A 19,755-nucleotide genomic window follows, 5' to 3' on the forward strand; every position below is an offset into this window, starting at 1 on the left:
GAATTCAGGTCTGATCCCGGAGCCAGAGCCGGAGGCTTGGAACACTATGTGATAGTCTGTCCCAAAGTCAGATCATCACCCACTTTATTTCTTCCATGGGGAAATAATAACATACTCTCACCCATCACTTTGCCAAAGGACCTTTTATATATCTATAGCTTTTCCCCTCTTCTTTTCTGAGCAAAATGTACTTTTTTTATTCACTGATTTATTTCTACTCTTCCCTCCTGGTGACCTATAAAAATGTCTTCAAAAATGCGATTCTAACACTGAGAACACAGGAAGGCAGGTACAACATTTCACCCTGAAGCTACTGTCATTTTAATTATCTGGCACATTCATAGAAAAATCTCCGGGAGATGCTTTTTTTTCTTTTCGTTGGTGGTAACATCGCTGGATCATTTAAGAGTTGAAGCCTCGAGAGCAGGGATGCTATTTGGTAGTGGAACACTACAGGCATTAATAAATGTATGCACCACCTTAATGTGCTATCATTAAAAATGGCTTTTTAATTGGAAAAAAGGAAAAGAAAACGTCTTGTTGAGAATTGCTCCTTTAAAGCTGATAAAAGTAGGGTGGGTGGGGTCAGGCAGGTTTCTATTGGTCTGCAGTGTAACTACTCCAACCACATGAATCCCAGCCCAAGCTGTGATTGCACAGACTGGCCACAGGGATAGAGAACAGAAAACAAAGATGATGTTCCAAGCAGTCGCTCAACTCAAAGAGTGGCGTGCTTTCCTGGGAACACCCGCTCGGGCTCTGATTGGGTCGAGCTCATCCGTTCCATGAACAGTGGTGCCGTGCTAGAATGCATGTAATACCTTCACACGAGGAACTAGTCTGGAGTAGGGGCCCTTTGCGCCTCAGAAAGTGAGTTACATCATGAGATATTTGACGATCTATAAATCAAATCATGTCATGATTTAGAGAAGGCTCCAAATATATCCTTACTTGGGCTGTCCACTGATAATATAGGGTAGGTGTTGATTTTTACCAGAGTTACAATCCTAATACGGACAGAGCAACAATATCGTCATGATTTCTTGCCCACTCCCCCTCCCCATCCCTTCCAAGCCTCCCCCAGCAGAGGCAGGATGGTCACACAGTAAATCTAATACTGTCATACAACTGATGCCGTGTTGGCAGTCACAGTCAGAAACCACACAGGATGAGATACCAGTCACACGACAACTATGTCTGATTTCTCAGACCTTTTCCAGATGCTTTCCGTTCCCAGCGTGTGTATGATATTTCTATCATGTGGCACAGTCAGTGTGTGTCAGGCCTTTCCCTAAACAAGACTGCTGGTGTATGATGATAAATAGTGCCATGATCAGCAGTGATTCCCTCCCCTCCACATGCTGGCAAAGGTCTCCTAGCAACTGTTGTTAGGGGCAACACCAGCGTGTTTAGTTTAATGCCGGGCAACAGGACAGCTTTGGTCTCCTGAGGGAGGTTCAAGTTTATGCCCTGGAGATTAGAACCCCATCATAAATCCATGCCAGTTATAACCCCCCTCGTGCTTGCATAAGACTTAACCATTATTACTAAATTTGCCGATTGAACAAGATCAAAATGGTCATTCTGAGCATATCACACCTTCCACACAGGCAATGGAAAAAAGGTTCGTATCTGATTCTTACAACCAGGTAACAGCTTGGCCTCATTCCCTTTCCTGCTTAATATTCACAATGTTGACTTCACAGTGGTGTCCAAACTGTGAAGCCTGGTATAAAAATAAAAGGTAAAAAAAGAAGAAAAAAGTCCTTTATTAAGCCCCCACTGGGATGCTTTTTTCTCTTAATGCATTTCAAAACGGAAAAAAAAAAAAAAAAGGAACAACTCTGCATTCACATGCATGTCTGTGTTTGTGGATTACACCACCCCCTACTGATTGATCCTCCTAATGGCTCAGCATTTTGCAAACGAAGAAGCAGTTACCCCAGTTTCATTGGCTATTAATTCAGTCTACATAGATTTCTGCTGGTTTAATTAGCACAGAATATCTCCCACCAAAAGATGTGCTTTCAAAGTATATGATAAAAGAGCCCTAAAAAAGAGCCTATATTAAAAGCAGCCTATAATAAAACGGCCAGATAATATAAACTTTAATTCCATGTCACCATATTTATAAAATAGGCAGTCAGTCCCCATTCAGAGAAAAAAGAATATATCAAACAAAACTCTCCTTTGACCTGAGCTCTTTGTACTGAACAACTCCATAGCGACTCAGTTGGAACTATCTGAACCTGTCATTCGAAAGAACTACTAGGCTTTTTGCTACTGTCAGCGGTTTTAGGATAACCTTTAGATTTAGGCGAGGCTGATTATTCAACGATAATTAAGATTCCTACTTAGCATAAGAGAGATTGCAATGATGAGTTTGTTTTTAAGTCTCGGTTTTTAAAAAGTCTTCCATTCCCAAGAGTGGAAATACAAAAAAAATGCAATGGTTTGAAGGACCCTATCAGTTCAGATACTTACATTCAGAGTTTATATGATTTACATTAAAATTACTTTATTCCTCAGCAGTGATCGTAATCGCCTTCTACAGAGTACTGGAGGGGATTTGTTTCTCCTTTCAAAAAAAAAAATCAATGGAGAATTAAACAGGGGTGGTATGAGGAACAGAAATTGCAAAAATAAAATAAAATCACAGAGCTATGCCACTTGTAGGTGCCTCTCTGCCCGTTTCGATGGGAAGACGGCTTCCTGAGGACTCCGGGAGCACCCATGTAGGATTCTGGCTGACTTAGGAAGCAAGGCCATAGGTGGAAAGTCTTTGGCTCCCTAAGCTTGCTTCAACACCACGCTGCTTGTCTTGGAATGCTAGTAAGCACACAGGTAGGAGGGGGCTGCCACATGCCAAGACAATGCTGGTGGAGAAGAGCCTGACTCTAGAAGGGACGATCAGAAAGAACCCTGGAGAACTTGTTGCTTTATCTGTTCTCTTACTCCTTAAGGCATCTGTACCTCTCCTCACAGGCTAAACACACAATCTTAGGAAATTAAAACCCCCTCAGGTTTGGGGACCTAAGAGATGTGGAGAAAACCGCCACCGTTTCAAAAGCAAAAGGGACAGATCATACTGAGAAAACGGGGGAGGAACTCCACTGGTGATATTTATTATCATTCGGAGTCATGGGGAGCAGACCGGGTGGAGGAGACCATCTGTAGATTTCACTATACTGCCCAAGCGTTTTTATTCCAGTATAACAGCATGTAGTCAGACACATCTAGTACACCTAAGAATCAGACACTAACCAAACAACAAATACATTCCCCAGATTAATTTTACTCCCACAAATCTCTAAGGGGCTGCATGTCTATATTAGCTTTGCAAATATTTATGACATGTCCTTGCTAAGGATGTTGGAGAAATTCAGTGATAGATAGCCCATAGGTACAGGTAGTATATTAACGGTAATAAAAAAATGACAAAAGTCCAGTAAAGATGTACAAAGGATAACTTGCATGTTCACGTGTCCTTTTTAAGGATTTACACCTAAGCCTCTAGCCCATGACCTCTGAACAAAATTACCAAGTAAAACAAAGATAAAGAGGCAATAAATGCCAAATTAAGTCGTGATAGACGGGATGCAAGAGGGGACCCTGTCCTTTGTACGATAATGTGAGAAAAGCAACTAATGTTCCCAAGCCCTTCATGGAGAGGCCAGCCAGGGAGCAAAGAGTAAAAGGGACATTGTCGGTGGGAAGGTGAAGTGGCACGCAATATTGCAAACAATACTTCACCTCCTCAAAAAATTAAAAATAGACCATAGGCTCCAGCAATTCTCCTTAAGGATATATACACCCAAAAGAATCGAAAGCAAGGACCCGATCAGGTATTTGTACACCTGGGCTTCAACTACATGAAGTTCCAAGCACAATTCTCTCTGGTTCACCATGCCAGCTCTCGGGGGAACTTGTCATAGGGGGTCCTGGTCCATAAGGGGCTTATGTCATCTCGATCTTTGTTGTTTTATTAGTACGAGAAAAGCCCCATCCCAGTCATGCCTTCCCAGGGTCACAGATTAGCAACTCTGACTGGAGGCAGAAGGAGGGCTTTACTTTCTTAGACTATCTTTGGGAGCCAACTTTCTGGCTCCTACGGGGACTGTGTCTTTTGCACCTTCTTTTGGGACACTCTTATGTCTGTGGCTAAGCTGTAAAAGGCTTATTGGACTGAGTTGCTATTGAGATTAATATGTTACTCATCAATGGCCAGATGATGGATCCTTTGAATTGGCTATACTTAAAAAAAATATCAGACAGTCCCATCCTAAACAATTGTCCTATTGGTACCTATGGAAACACCAAGTTAAAAAGTGGACACAAAGGAATATAATGGCTAGCCTTAGGGATAGCAAAATGAAAGGACGGAAATCAGACTTATAACAAAAAATTAAAATCCAAGATAAACTCCTCTTCTCAAAATCTGGCCCCATCTGCCTGTTTCAACTTCCCTTTCCCTGTGAGATTTACACAGAACACTCCAGCCTAATCTCCAGTGTCACAGTATACAGTGTGCTCATGTAAATGTTGTAAGTCGGGAAGTGAATTTAGCAGAAACACCCCAGACAGGGGGTAGGGCTCATTTTGCTGTTCTGTGTAACTCTCCCAACTTTCCAGGGCTCTCTAATCAGGCTCGGGCAGCTTCAGGCCTTCTTATACAATGTCCCTGGCAGATGTATCTTACTTAGATTCCCCACTGCAAAGAACTCAGGCCTCCTGGACAGCAGCACATCTTATAAATTATAAAGTCTTTTTACTTCCACTTTCAGAAGATCCTACCGAAGTTAGGAGCTAAAAGGATTAGTGGCCATTCACAACCCCACTCAGAGGGACCTAGATTGGCTATCAAGGGGTATTGTTCCCATCCATGAGTATATGGTAGTTATCGGGTAAGCCAGCCGGCCCCCTTGAAAAAACCCTGTTTTCTCACAGAGAAAACAGAGGGCCATAATCTCTCCCAGGCCCTCATACAAATGACCAGGAAAGATCTCTAAGCTGGAGGCTCATGTTCAGGGGCAAACAGAAGCCATGGCAGAGGTTCCCCCCTAAGCTGAACTAGTCCAAGGTTGGAATGTACATTCAAACAGAAGACTTTTGGTAAACACTTTATACATACTTTAAAGACATACGCATTAGGGGTGCCTGGGTAGCTCAGTCGGTTAGGTGTCCGACTTCGGCCCAGGCCATGATCTCATGGTCTATGGGTTTGAGTCCCGTGTCGGGCTCTGCTTCAGATCCTCTGCTTCGCTCTCTCTGCCCCCTCCTCTGTCATGCTCTTGCTGTCTCTCTCAAAAATAAATAAACTTAAAAAAAAAAAAGACATAATGCATTAAATCCCACAGTTCTAGAACACACACACACACACACACACACACACACACACACACACACACACACATCTTTTAATTTCCATACTTGTTGGAAATCTTCCTGGGATACAGAAGCAAATTAAAGGAAATGTAGTTGGATGGGCCGGTCAGCCTTTGGATATCATTCGGGCTACAACTCAATTTTGTGTGGGGGGGAACTGGAAATAACCAATTTCTACAAAACCAGAAATGTGACTCTAGAGGCAATTCGATCTCGTCCATCCTTACCAGTCCCCTTAACTTCACATATGCATCTAAACATGCTTGTTGATACTGGGATATTAAAAACAGAATTGTCCTGAAGCTAAGAAAAAAGCTAACATTTAAACCACTCTAGACCTCTGATAAAAGGAAAATAGTCCCTTTATAAAAACATCTTGGAGAAAACTTGGATACTTTCTCTGTGCCTTTTTAATTAGATTTTCAAACTCCCCTTTTCTAGGACCAAGGAGCCATTCTTTGAAATACAAACTTTGGAGGGGCACCCGGGTGGCTCAGTTGGTTAAGCATCTGACTTCGGCTCAGGTCATGATTTCATTGTTCACGTGTTTGAACCCTGCATTGAGCTCTGTGCTGACAGCTCAGAGCCTGGAGCCTGCTTTGGACTCTGTGTCTCCCTCTCTCTCTCTGCCCCTCCCCCACCTGTATTCTGTCTCTTTCTCTCCCAAAAATAAGTAGAACATTAAAAAACAAATATTGAAATGCAAACTTTGGAGACATTATTTCCTTCAGGGGGAAAAGCAAGGAGGGAGGGTAGTATTTGGAAATGGGGCTTCAGCCATCTCAACAGGTAAACTTAACTTATTCCAACTGCCAAGATAAAATTTGGATATGACTATTCTCTTGTAAACTGGTGAGTTTTGTGTTGTTGCGTCTGACTCATGGCTAAAATGTTAAGGCAGTGGCTATGGGGGTCTCGGTTTGCCAAAATTAATTTGTAAAAGGGCTCTATTTAATTGGCTTAAAAACAAATAAGTACTTATATAAGAATTGGATATTCCAAAATTTCCAGAAATATAAACCCAAATGTTTTTCAAATCCACACAATCTGGGATAATCTTTGGTACATAAAAGCTGGTAGAAGTTCATTAGTTTAATTAAAATAGGTATGCCTTCAGCGTTATCAACACTGATTATAATTCAGATACATAAGCACCTGGGTTTGCTAATAAACTTCATGTTATCTCTCTTATGGATCCGTCAGCAAAATGGGATGACGGCTGACTTTGTCTCGTGTCTCATGAAGTTTCATGGGTAATCGAAATATAACTGTTCCAAGCACATGATTTAGATGTAAGTGGGACAAGAATTTTTAGGTAAACTTTTTTAGCAAATTATGTTTTTATGAAATGTGTACTTAAAATAGTTTCTCAAATCTTTTTGGTAACTTGAAACCTTAAAGTTTCGCTAAGTTAAATAAAGTGATAGAAAATTTGATGAAGGAGGTGGAATATGTGTGATATTCCTTGGACACTCCTGGCCACCCAAGAACAAAGGAAAGGGGTTTAAGTGCTTGCCACGGTAATATGGGAAACTAAGGCAAATGAAACATTAAATTCCCTTACTGCCTACAGCCCACGGGCAAATCCCTGAGACCGGCAGAGTGACCTCCCTCTAGGAGCTCAGCGGCCTGGATGATGACACTTGTCTAGGGGCAAAAGGGAATCTTGGCTTAACATTATCCTCACCCCCCAGGATCCTGTAAGTCTACTTTAACATATAAAAATTCCTTTGGAGACTTCCTTTATCTCAACTCCCCCAAGATATATGCTGGCAATCATGCCCCAAGCTTATGGGCCCCTGATGTACATGTGAAGGGTCTCATGATTGAGGTTTTACTAAACAGTAATAAGTGACATTTTCCTAACAGCAGCTAGCCCCTCAAGGTCCTGGAAACCTTGCTTCCAAAATTTCTTAGAAATTTACTCTATCCCTAACCCCCTCCCAACCTGAAGATATATAAACAGTTACCCGTCATGACCCAGTGAAGCTCTTTCTGCCCATGGGGGTCCTGTCCCAGTGCTTTAATAAAAACACCTTTTTGCACCAAAGACATCTTCAAGACTTCTTTCTTGGCTGTCAACTCCGAATCCCCTCACCATCACCCCCAAACCCCATCAAAATTCATTGAATATCTAGATCATTTCCAAATAAGACACTGAAACATTAATTACTGAACATAGCCTTATGGATTTGGGCCTTCTTATTGCAGAAAACTAAAGATAAATTTGGGTCTATTCGTAAGCATGTCTTGTGCCACATTAAAGGATGGAGCTATGAAGAAACGTGTTTCCAGAAATTATGAGATATATTCATAAACCTTCAATCTACAGAATGCTGGTGTAACAGTTCTAAGGGGTAAGTATTCCAATTAATATATGTGATTAGAGCTACCAAAAATAGTAAGGGAAAGAATTGTGTATGTAAAGGGGATAGAAGTATGTTTCTAGACAAAGAAAAGATATGAAATAAGGAAATGTATTTTTGTTAAGAGAAAAGAAAGCACATGTGTCCTAAAGTAAAATTTGTTATTTCAAAATGGGAAAGGTAGAAATAAAGCAAAAAATCAAATAAGTTGGGAAAAAAGAGCATCTTACCCTGTGTGGTCAAGTTGGCTAAAACTGAGTGTATTACAAGGGTTATAAAATTAGGCTTTAAAATCAGTAGCGTACTTACATAAAACTATAATAATTTTCTTTCACTTGCAAAAAGAACAAAGTTTCCTTGTACCACTGGTCTGCCCTTGATAATAATATATTATAAAATATTTTTCTTTACTTCTTAAGTAATCTGTCTAGAAAACAAAACTTTTGTGTTTTACCAAAGTAATTTCCTGGGCTTCATGTTGACATCATCTGATCTTTGATTATTTAAAAGAACTGAGTCTTCTCAATATTAAAAGGGCTAGATTTTACTTATGACTATGTAACCTTTTGTATTTGCCTTTGAAATATTTTATTGCCACTTTGATTAAATAGATAACTGAGGATTGTCTCATAATCATCTGTGATCCTTATTTAGCCAAGTATCCAAGCCTTTTGACATTCGACAAACATCCCCAAATCAAATTCTAAATGAAGTCTGTTTGACCTGGAACTAACTTTGAGATTTGCCAGATGGGTCCCTAGAACACTGCAAAATATTTGTTCTTTCTCCTTCTAACAACACAATAATTGGACTTATTTGATATGTTAAATCATGTGGCAAGCAATGTCAAATAAATGATGATAAACATTCTTAGGTTATATTGTATGGGTAAGCGTTATTAATAAAAGTGTTCCAGAAATTGTATAAAGTGCCTAGAAACCTGATATGTCCTGGAATGTTATCCCCTGTAATTCTAGTTACTATCTTGAAATGTTGTACATTACAGAAATAACCAAATTTCCTTGTCAGCCATATTATAATGAATTCTCATCAGATCTTTAATCATGGCCATTGTTAAGTCTTTTAGCATTTAGTTATTGCTTTACTCTGATGTTTTTGCAAAAGTGTTTGATCTTTAGTGAGACTCAAAGAAAGAATTCCAAGTACAGGTTTCTGATCACTTTAAGATCATACCATTGCACTCTGTAAAAACTTATGAAGCTCCTATGAAAAAACTGGATTCATAAAGCTGTTAACGAAAGATCAACAAGAATTAATTAAATGGGACAAAATGAACTATGATGATTATAGTTTTTATGACTTTTTCTTTAAAACGTTGCTGGTTCTTTAATGTTTTGTTTTTCCAGATGTAAAGAACACTTTTCTCTTTTTTTCTGAAGCTAATTATGACTTACAGCCATTTGTTAAAGTGTACTTATGTGAACAAAGATGAAATAATTTTTCTCCCTACCTGATCCCTACAGAATTTGGAAACTCTTAGTGAGTGTGTAATCTTAGTTCAATATATTTATTTGCATAAGTTCAGGAAGAATCTGTTCTCCTTGTAACAAGACACAACTGGAAAGATTGGTTACACTGCCACTGATATAATATGACTGGTATGTTATATCTGACAGTAATGTACATAAAATCAGATATGCCAGACAACTTTAAGGAACTAAGATGGACTTTTTACAGCCAATAAAGCCTCTTAGAAAAAATAAATCCTAGTACTTGCTTATAGGATTCCTATCAGCCTAACCAGGTGAATAAGGTGAGTAAGAATGGTGACTTCCTGGCAGGTGCAAGAACCTCAGAATATTGTGGGTCTCGGAAAAAAGAGGAATTCACCAAAATCTATAGGTGTTGCAGGGAAAGTCTGCAACTTTCCCTGGCTTGGCTTCCTAGACTTGAGAGACTTTTTAAGTTCATTTGTTAATTTTGAGGGGAGGGGGCAGAGAGAGAGAGAGAGAGAGAGAGAGAGAGAGAGAACCTCTCTCCATGCTGCCAGCACAGAGCTCAATGCAGGACTTCATCTCACAAACCGTGAGATCACGACCTGAGCAGAAATCAAGAGTCAGACGTTTAACCAACTAAGCCACCCAGGCACCCCTCAACAGATTTTTAAAAGTTCAATTTGTGATTCCTTCTGAAAAGTTCCAGCAAAGCAGATTTAAAAGAGCCTATATGATCAATCACTATTCTTGCTGCAATCACTATTCTATTATTCTAGAAATAATCCGGCCAAACTTACAGAAACTAGGCTTACTTTGTAAACATATTAGTTTTAAGTCTGCTGTCTCTGGTAGGAATGAGGGCGATTATAGAGAGAAAAAAATGTTTCAACAGCAACTACAATACCCACGTATGGATATTAGATTCAAGTTCTCTTAATTGTGTTTGAGGTTTTACTGTTTACCTATAGACTGGACTGGATCCTCAATTCTTTTGGTTTCCTCATCTAGCTACAAATCTCCAAACTAACATTTCCAATTTGATTAGGAATCCTTTGACTTGGAATCACTGACAACTAAAACTACCTTTTTTTCCTGAAGCCCTGTAAACTGAAGCTAGATGACATGATACAAACCTCAAAGAAAATCTGAAGCCACAATCGCTCACTTGAGCCAATCTTCTGCACACCTGCTCCTGGATGGGCTACTCATGAACTTTACTGGTGTACCCAAAAATATCACCAGAGACGTTCAAACTGCAAACCAGGAAAATCCGTCAGATTGCCACTGCCTGACCCCACGCCATCTAAAGATGCCTCGAGCCTGACATCTAGAAATCTCGACCGGCAGCTCCTGGGACTCAAAACTTTGTTTTTCTTTTGTTCCTATAGAAACGTCTCTTATTAATTACTTGGTCGCTTGCACAATATAGGCCTAACTTTGGGAGTCCTGCTGCATCACCGCTTCTTGAAATGAGACACTGCTTCCTGAAATGGGACTGCAGGGGAGAAGAATTTGTCGCCCTAGAAATGTGCGTCTTCGGCATGAGGATTACTGTGAGCTGAAGGCGATCAAACCCCAGCAGATTCAGGAAAGGCTCTTTTCCTACCCCTCACATGTCTAAATTTACATTAGAAAGGTGTCCTGTACCGGGAAGAAAGTTATTAGCAGAGATAGCTTTACCTAAGAACCGTGTCTGCATATCCTCTGGCTTCCTGTGAATGGCCTTCCTCCTCTTTATATCCCCAGACCCCCTATCTGTTTCCTTGGCTCAGAGTGTTATATGAGCCTCAATCACCTATCTGCCCTTTGGCTCTCGTATTTTTACTGGGCTCCCATAGGTATAAAAACGTATTTTTCTACTGTTAATCTGTCTTATGTCAATTTGATTATTAGACTAGCCAAAGAACCTAGAATGGAAGAAGGGAAAAATTCTCCTTCCCTACAAGATGGATGGTGGTGATGGTTGCACAGCAGTGTGAATGTAATTAATGTGACTGAACTAATTACTTAAAAATGGTTATGATGGTAAATTTCATGTTTTGAGCACTTTACCACAGTTTTTTCTTTTTTAATGGGGGAAAGGGAAAAGTTGGTACTGAGACTGCAATCTAAGTATAATCAGGTCAGTGACGAAAGTAGCATCAAACATCCATCTCAAGTAAAATCTCAAATAAAAAAATGACCATCTCTGAACTTCACCTCCATTCCCGCGACACACAAACACTGACAAAATTCCACGCACGCATAAAGTGAGAAGTATGGGCAGACATACTATACGAGGTGTAAATATTTGCAGTCATAAACCGTTAAAAGGGAAAGTAAACTGTTACTGTGGTTTATTTAGCCTAGGCTATTTTTGCTATAAAAACAAATAAACAACCTGATGCTGAACTGAGCACCTTACATATATAATCTCTAATCCTACAATGACCCTGCAAGGAGATATTATGCCTCCATTTTTCAGGTGAAGCAGTTAAGGCTAAAACACCACAGACTTATGATTCTCTTTCACTGTAATATAATGTTCCTTTAATATTCATGCCTCATTTGACCAATAAGAACCATTATGAGTCATTTTCTGGAACCCCTCAGTGGCTCTAATGTTCTTTCTCCTTAAGATTAAAGAAACAAGAGGGGCGCCTGGGTGGCTCAGTCGGTTGAGCGTCCGACTTCGGCTCAGGTCACGATCTCGCGGTCTGTGAGTTCGAGCCCCACGTCAGGCTCTGGGCTGATGGCTCAGAGCCTGGAGCCTGCTTCCGATTCTGTGTCTCCCTTTCTCTCTGCCCCTCCCCCATTCATGCTCTGTCTCTCTCTGTCCCAAAAATAAATAAACGTTTAAAAAAAAAAAAAGATTAAAGAAACAAGGGACGCCTGAGTGGCTCAGTCGGTGCTGACAGCTCAGAGCCTGGAGCCTCCTTCGGATTCTGTGCCTCCCTCTCTGTCTGTCTCTCTCCTGCTCACACTCTGTCTCTGTCTCTGTCTCTCTCTCTCTCAGGAAAAAAAAAAAAAGATTAAAGAAACGATTTCTCTGCCTCACTTTATTAACATCTAAATACATACTATCTTTCCAGAAGAACAGTCTTTGGTACGCAGAGACCTTCCTAGCTCTTATACCGTTTTACAGGATCTTGCACAAAAGATTTAGCATCGTAGCACCCAAGGTGTAACATGAGGACGATGATAACCCCTGTGCTCATTCTCATGACAAGTTTGTCAAAGACGATGCACAAGAGCTTAGGTTGTGTCCTGAGGAGGAAGTTAAGTCATGAGCCTTTCTTAGGCTCATAGGGTCAGGAGTAGTGGTGCTGGAGGAGGGTGGGGGGCTGAGGTATGGAGGCTGATCAGCCCAGGGACAACACCTTAGGCACTGGAGTCAGAAAGCTCTCTTGGGTCCCCATACGAAACATCATTTTCATGAGTTTAAAAAAAAAATTACTTTTGGAAACAGGCAACAGTACATGGTGAAACCTTACCCTAAACCAAATGATAAAAGTAAGTCAAGTTTGCTTCCTGGTCTCCCCTCCCCCAGCCCCTCTGTGGGTGCTCGTGCAGAGTTGGCATCTGCTATCTGACCCCCCCCCCCCATAACGTGAGCTGGTGTTAAATGAGCATGCGCTATGGGCCAGGCAGAGGGCCGAGCACCTCATCAAGGTCACGTTTGTATTCTCACGCAACGTTACGAGTTAGATAACCAATTAAGACCGGCCAGATGTAAGGAGACCCATCTTACCCAACGAAAAGACCCTCTGAATACCACTTGTTATCCAGTTAACTACATAAACTCTTAGGACAGGAGCTAAAATAAATATGACTTATAAAATTTAATTTATTAATTCAGTCGCGCATACCTATTTAAAATCACATCCTATTTGAATTATACATTACTGTAGAAATATTGCTTTTTTCTGGTCTTACGAATCATTACATAATTTATTCACCAACGTGTTCTTTTTCTCTACAGCCACATTTGGAGTCCTTCAGTTCATCTTTCTCCCGACTGGTCACTTTCATTTCCATCTCAGTTGTATGAGATGTAGCACACTGTCACTGGAAATTTTATCCCAAGCCACAAATACCCATTAATATAACATTAGGACAGTTGTTCCAGTTATTCAAACCTTAGGTGTCTGTTCACGAGCTCTGCAATGTAGTCATTCACCTCTGTGCCTTTTACAGGAATCCTCAGAAGGTTTGCTTACAATGGATCCAGTATTTGCATTCAGGAGGTCATTTTCCCAGAAACGATTGCTGAATCTGTGTTCGATTCACTTGCCTTCTTTCTGGTTCTTGATTCTGTCGTGAAGCTTCTGTAAGCATCCTAAACCAGCACTGACTGAACTCATGTCAGGCCAATGTATTTTCTTTAGACAACACCGTGCTTTTTTCAGTTAAAGTAAACAAGACAGTATCCCAAAATGTGAGACACTCTGTAAGGATTACAATATGTGCATATGCTTTCTTTTCTTTTTCTTTTTTTAATGTTTATTTATTTTTGAGAGAGAGAGGGACAGAGCGTGAGCAGGGGAAGGGCAGAGAGAGGGAGGGAGACACAGAATCTGAAGCAGGCTCTAGGCTCTGAGCTGTCAGCACAGAGCCCGATGCAGAACTCAAACTCATAAACCAGGAGATCATAACCTGAGCTGAATTCGGATGCCCAACCGACTGAGACACCCAGGCACCCCAGATATGCTTTCTTTTCTAAGGGGTGATTTTGGTAAAAGCCCCTGTACCTTTGGTCCATTTTATATAACATCATTAATCCCATTTTATAGATCAGGAAACAGGTTCGGAAGTGAAAGTAACTTTGCTAAGATCAAAGACTTAGTGTCTGAATAACATGTAGCTGGGACTGCAGGCTAGGGGGCCATCTGTTGAACCACCGACTACACTGCCCATGGTCTCCCCAGTATGGCCCCTGACCTCCTGTCCACTTTCTGCAGCTAATTCCCCTTCCAGAAATTCCCAGCGGCTTTCAGAATCCATGCCAATTCTCACTTCTTTCTCTGATCCCATCATTTCACTTACAGGAAATCATCTGAAGGAAATAATCAGAAAGATTCACAATGATTCAGCCTAAGGAAATTGTGATAGCATTACTTTTAAGGGAAAAAAACTTGGAAACACACTGAACATCCACAATGAGCAATGTGTCTAACTAGATGCTCACAGTGAAATGCTAAGCAGCCTTGTTTACTGTTCATGAAATAGTGGAAAAAATAAGAAGTTGTATAATAGGATTCTAGTTTCATCTTTTTAAACAGTATATATACATCAAAGAGGACTGAAAGGAAGAACAACATGTTAACTTGGTTAATTAGTGGGTGATGGAATCAAATGAGATGGCGATTTTATTTCTTTTTTTTTCATGGCTATTTTATTTCTATTTTTCTGTTTTATACCCTCTCCTCCAAAACATTATGCCTCCTCCAAAAGAAGAAGTCCAACGGTGAGAATTAGGCAGCAAAGAGAGAGGAAATGTGTCCACATGGAATGACAAGAGAAAAACCCGGGTGAAAATGGTGTCTTAGTTCATAAACTGTTGCCTACACCACTTTCACAAAGGTGTTGCCCTGCCAAAGGATTTTCCAATTAAGGGGGAAAGATTAAGGTTGTAATCCTGGGAAGTTATCAAGTCCAAAATCTGTTTGGTCTCTCTATTACAACTGCACAGGTATAAAAGCCTGTCTTACAGAATCAACTAAGTGTACAAATGACTTGGCCATATGTCAGACCCTCGGCCATGGCCAAAAATCAAGCGAGCTCTCCTAGAGAATTAGCCAGTGCTCTTTTAACTCAGCCCCTGGCTCAGGCATGTACTAGGTGGGAAGTAACAGATTTAGCAAAAATGGCACATTCTCTAGCCTTGGGGAGTCCACTAATCCAGCAAAAGACATGTTGATGAAGACATGGACACAGTGAGCAGAACAGGAATGAGCACTCTTTGGGGAAGGCCCAAAAGTCACAGCCGGTCACTTGCTGGTATCTGGGAGTAATGTCCAGTACCTGGAGAGCTAATGGAGTAATGACTGAAAAAGGTAATAGAGGTCCAATTTGTATTCATTGCCAGGTAGAAACAAGACTGCCTTTTAGAAAGTTACCATTCTACACCCCTGCCACATGATTTCTGGCCATGTTTAAAAACTGGCCTCTTTCAAGAGATCATAATGCCCAACGAGAACAAACAACAACAACAAAAACAACATGTACACAACTCATATGTAAACTCTGTGGTGGGCAGCATCTAAGATGGCCCTGAATGATTCTCAGCTCTTGGTATTTACTCCCTAGGATAATTCCCTCTCTGTAAGAGTGGGGTGGACTTACTGATTTATTTCTAATACATAGGATCCAGAGGAAGTGATGGCACATCACAACTGAGATTCAATTCTAAGATTGTGGCTTCTATCTTAAGCATCTTCTCTCTCTCTCTCTCTCTCTCTTTCCTTACTCTGGGGAAATCCAACTGTCATGTCACAAGGAAAATCTGTTGAGGCCATGTGGTGAGGGATCCAGGCCTGCCAAAACCAAGTGAGGGAGCTTGAAAGCAAACATCCCCCCAGTCGAGCCTTCAGATGAGAGCACAGCCCCAGTCAACAGCTACAGTCTCTTGAGAGATCCTGAACCACAGGCATCCAGATGAGCTTCTCCCAGACCTTCTAACCAACAGATACTGAGAGATATTAAGTGTCTGGTGTTTTAAGTCATTCAATTATGGGGTAATGTGTTACATGGATTAGTTATCTACATAACTAATACAGACTCCAAATAGAACTTCCAAAAAGAGCTTCCAGGTGATATTAATGATCTTTGAAATATGATTCACTGAGTTCTTATGTGGACTCTGGATCAATATTCCTGGGAGTTCATACCCCAGTTCCACCATTTACTGGCATGTAACTATAGGCAGATTATTTAACCTCACTGTCCCTCAATTTCCTGGTGAAATGGGAATAATAATACCACCTAGTTCATAGGATAAAGATCAAGTGACTGTGTGTGTGGGGGGGGGGGGCACTTACAATGGTGACTGGCAAAGAGTAAGTGATATATACATGCTTATTATTATGACTATTAAAACATATAATAAAAAAATGAGACATCAGTATCATACCCTGTAATTTTTAATTTTTATTTCTTTTATATTTTATTTTGACAAAACTTCAGATTTACACAAAAGCGTCAAGAATAGGAAAAAAGAATGATCAGAAACTCTTCTAGATTCCTCAGATGTTAGCATTTTGTTCTATTTGCTTTAGCCTTCTCTTTCATATTTTTTTCAGACTGACTTAAAGAAAAATGCATCCCTAAATACTCCAGTGTGTCTTCAAGAAACAAGGAATTTTCTTACATAACCACAGGAAATCATCAAAATGGAGCAATGAACATTGAAGCGACATTATCATCTACTCCACAGATCTTGACGTTTCCCTTTTGTCTATTGTTCCAATAACGTCCTTTATACCAAAAGAAGATCCCAGATCATGTGCTGAATTCAGTTGTCATGTCTCTTTAGTCTCTATAATCTATAACAGTTTCTGACTCTTTTTTTGTTGTTGTATTTTATGACACTGATATTTTTGAAGAATAAAGGCTAGTTATTTTAGAGAATATTCCTCAGTTTGAGTTTGTCCACTGTTTCCTCAAAATGAGATTCAAGTTACACCGTCTGGCAAGAATATTCCATAAGTGATGCTGAGATGTCAGGGCATGATATCAGGCAGACCTACTGTTGACCAGTGCCATTTCTGGCAATGTTAGCTTTGATCATTGGTTAATACGATGCCTGCCAGGTAACTCTAATGTTACTATTTTACTGTTTGTAACAAAAAGTACAGTCTGAGACTACATGAATATCCCTTCATTACTCAAACTTTGATCCACGATGCTAAAACCAATGAATACTATCCTGGTTGGCAGATGGCGTTTTTCTAATTCCTTAACTTATTTTACATTTATTAGTTAACATCCTACTATAAGGAAAACCCATTCCCTGCTTCCTCACTTACTTGTTTATTCCTTTATTTATATCTGTGTTGACTCATGGGTTCTTACCTTATTAATCTTTTACTATCCATAATTTTTATTAAAACCAAATATAAATCTGAAGAGCTCTAAGTCAAATAGACTCCTTTGACAACACTTATGGGCCAGGAAAAGATATGCTCATCTCTAAAAGACACAGGTAGGGGCGCCTGGGTGGCTTGGTCGGTTAAGCGTCCAACTTTGGCTCAGGTCATGATCTCGCGGTCCGTGAGTTCGAGCCCCGCGTCGGGCTCTGTGCTGACCGCTCAGAGCCTGGAGCCTGTTTCAGATTCTGTGTCTCCCTCTCTCTCTGCCCCTCCCCTGTTCATGCTCTGTCTCTCTCTGTCTCAAAAATAAATAAACGTTAAAAAAAAAATTAAAAAAAAAAGACACAGGTATGTTTTCTCTTATTAGAGCAGAGATTCAGCTCATGTTAAAATTTTTTCATTGTCTTTGCCTATGCTCTGGTCAACGTTATTACTACTGAAGACTGAGAAACTGGGTTGGCATTGTTATTAATCATTCCTGCAAAACATGAAAGCAAGGAACATTCAAGATAAATAGTGGGCATCTCTTCTAAGAACTTAAGAAACCAGGTTCAACCCCAATATTTTTTCAGCAATTAGGCAAAGAATCTCAACGCAACTTTACCTTTTCATATAGATTTTTGTACAAGTATAATCAACATTGAGAATGGACTGAATTTATAGGGTGCAAAATGGGAAAGTAATTTTTTAAACTACCACCTTTAAAAAATTCTAATTTCTCTTTCCCAGCCCTGAACAGATCTGAAGCTTTGCGCATTCTTTCTGGTGTCCGAAGAACCTCATTAAGCACTTGAATCTCTCATTCATTTTAACGCTTCTTTCATAGGGCGCCTGGGTGGCTCAGTCTGTTAAGCATCTGACTCTTGATTTTGGCTTAGGTCATGATCTCATGGTTGTGAGACAAGCCCCAAGTTGGGGTCGAGCTATACCCTGCGGAGCCTGCTTAAGATTCTCTCTGTCCCTCTCCCTTTGCTCCTTCTCAAATCACACACTCACGCACACACTCTCTCTCTGCCTCTTAAAGAAAAAAGCTTCTTCCCAGCTCAGAATAAACACATGAACATCCCTGACCTGCAGGAGGTGAGAGAGAATGGTGGTCTTTTCCTTATCACTCTGCTCATTGTTCCCTCCACCCACACAGGACCAAGGATGGGATGGGAGGTAGGGTGGGGAGCTGGATTAAGTAAGCCAAATCTTACTCGACTGGTAATGTAATTTAGCTATGTGTCCTCAGTGGGGCAGCTCTTTGTTTTTCTCCCTCTCTCACCAGACGCTTCTGTGGGTCCATTTGAGAGGGCCCATTTCAGGCACCTCCAGCTTACAGTTTCCCTTCTCAGGTAATGCAATTTCTCATTAACCCCTCATGATGAGGCTCCTCTGTTGACTTCTGTAGCACACAATGACTCAAGAAAAGATTCAGTGTTTCTGCCCCTAAGTGCTGGTGAAACCACTTTCCACCAGTCAGCCCTTCTTTGAGCTCTAATCATAATTTCACCATTAGACCTTCTTCCAGGAACATCCATGCAACAACATGGTACCTTTCTGCTACCTTGACTCCAGGGAACCAAAGTCAATTTCTTCCAGAAACTCATCATACACGACCTGGGGTGCACCTCCAGGTGTTTCCAGTTCAGAATGCATTTAATGAGGATGATCTGTCAGCTTCTTCTCCCAGAAGATAACCCCACCCTCTACAAATGACTCTTTGGAAGTGCCCTTCACTTGGTCTGGGGTGGAAGAAGGACATCCCTCTCAGGAGGGAAAACACTGGACAACCTGACAACTCTCTTCAAAGAAATGCTGACTCCTTTACCATCTGAATCCTGCTTTCTCATATACAGGCTTGAAGTGGGATCTGGCTAGGGTAGAAGGACCAGTTTCAGGCCCTTGTTTTCCTGTAAATATCATCAAAGGGGCCAAAAGGAAAACAAAACAAAACAAACAAACAAACAAACAAACAAACAAAAAACAGAGTTTAAATTCTGGATGCCAAAAGGGGATAAACGTAATTTTTAAGATTACAGAATACAAGTAGTTTTAGTAAGCACCTTTTTTTTAGGATATGAGGGCTCTTGTCACCTTATTTGTCTGATACATGCTATAAAATAAATGCTTTGTGAACTGTATTTTTCCACAGTGCCAAATACATTTTATAAGAATGGTAGAGCCTAAGTTTCAAGGAGGAAGGGCAGGTGGGTGAGGAAGGGCTTGTACAAATGTTTAAGAAACTTTCCTTTTTCTATGAAGGCCTCTTGATGGAGGATCCCAATCTATAGAACACTAGTTTCCAAAGACTCACTTCATTTGCCTCCAAACTTCTTAACTTTCTATTAAGAATGGCAGCTGGGGGCACCTGGGTGGCTCAGTGGGTTGAGCGTCCGACTTCGGCTCAGGTCATGATCTCACGGTTTGTGGGTTTGAGCCCCACGTTGGGGTCTGTGCTGACAGCTCAGGGCCTGCATCCTGCTTCGGATTCTG

The 19,755-nt window shown here is 40.7% G+C and overlaps 1 protein-coding gene and 1 long non-coding RNA gene across 5 annotated transcripts in view; one reads left to right on the forward strand and one right to left on the reverse strand.

The window, feature by feature from the left end:
- The window catches only part of FRMD4A (FERM domain containing 4A), a 614,500-nt gene that overhangs the window by 515,401 nt on the left and 79,344 nt on the right, over positions 1–19,755 (reverse strand). The window lies entirely within an intron of this gene.
- On the forward strand, positions 931–11,113 carry LOC122223883. The gene is made up of 3 exons (XR_006204553.1): positions 931–1,624; positions 7,597–7,742; positions 10,307–11,113. It is a non-coding gene; the product is annotated as an uncharacterized LOC122223883 (long non-coding RNA).

The sequence above is a fragment of the Panthera leo genome, chromosome B4 (assembly GCF_018350215.1).
Source record: "Panthera leo isolate Ple1 chromosome B4, P.leo_Ple1_pat1.1, whole genome shotgun sequence".
NCBI classification, from domain to species: domain Eukaryota; kingdom Metazoa; phylum Chordata; class Mammalia; order Carnivora; family Felidae; genus Panthera; species Panthera leo.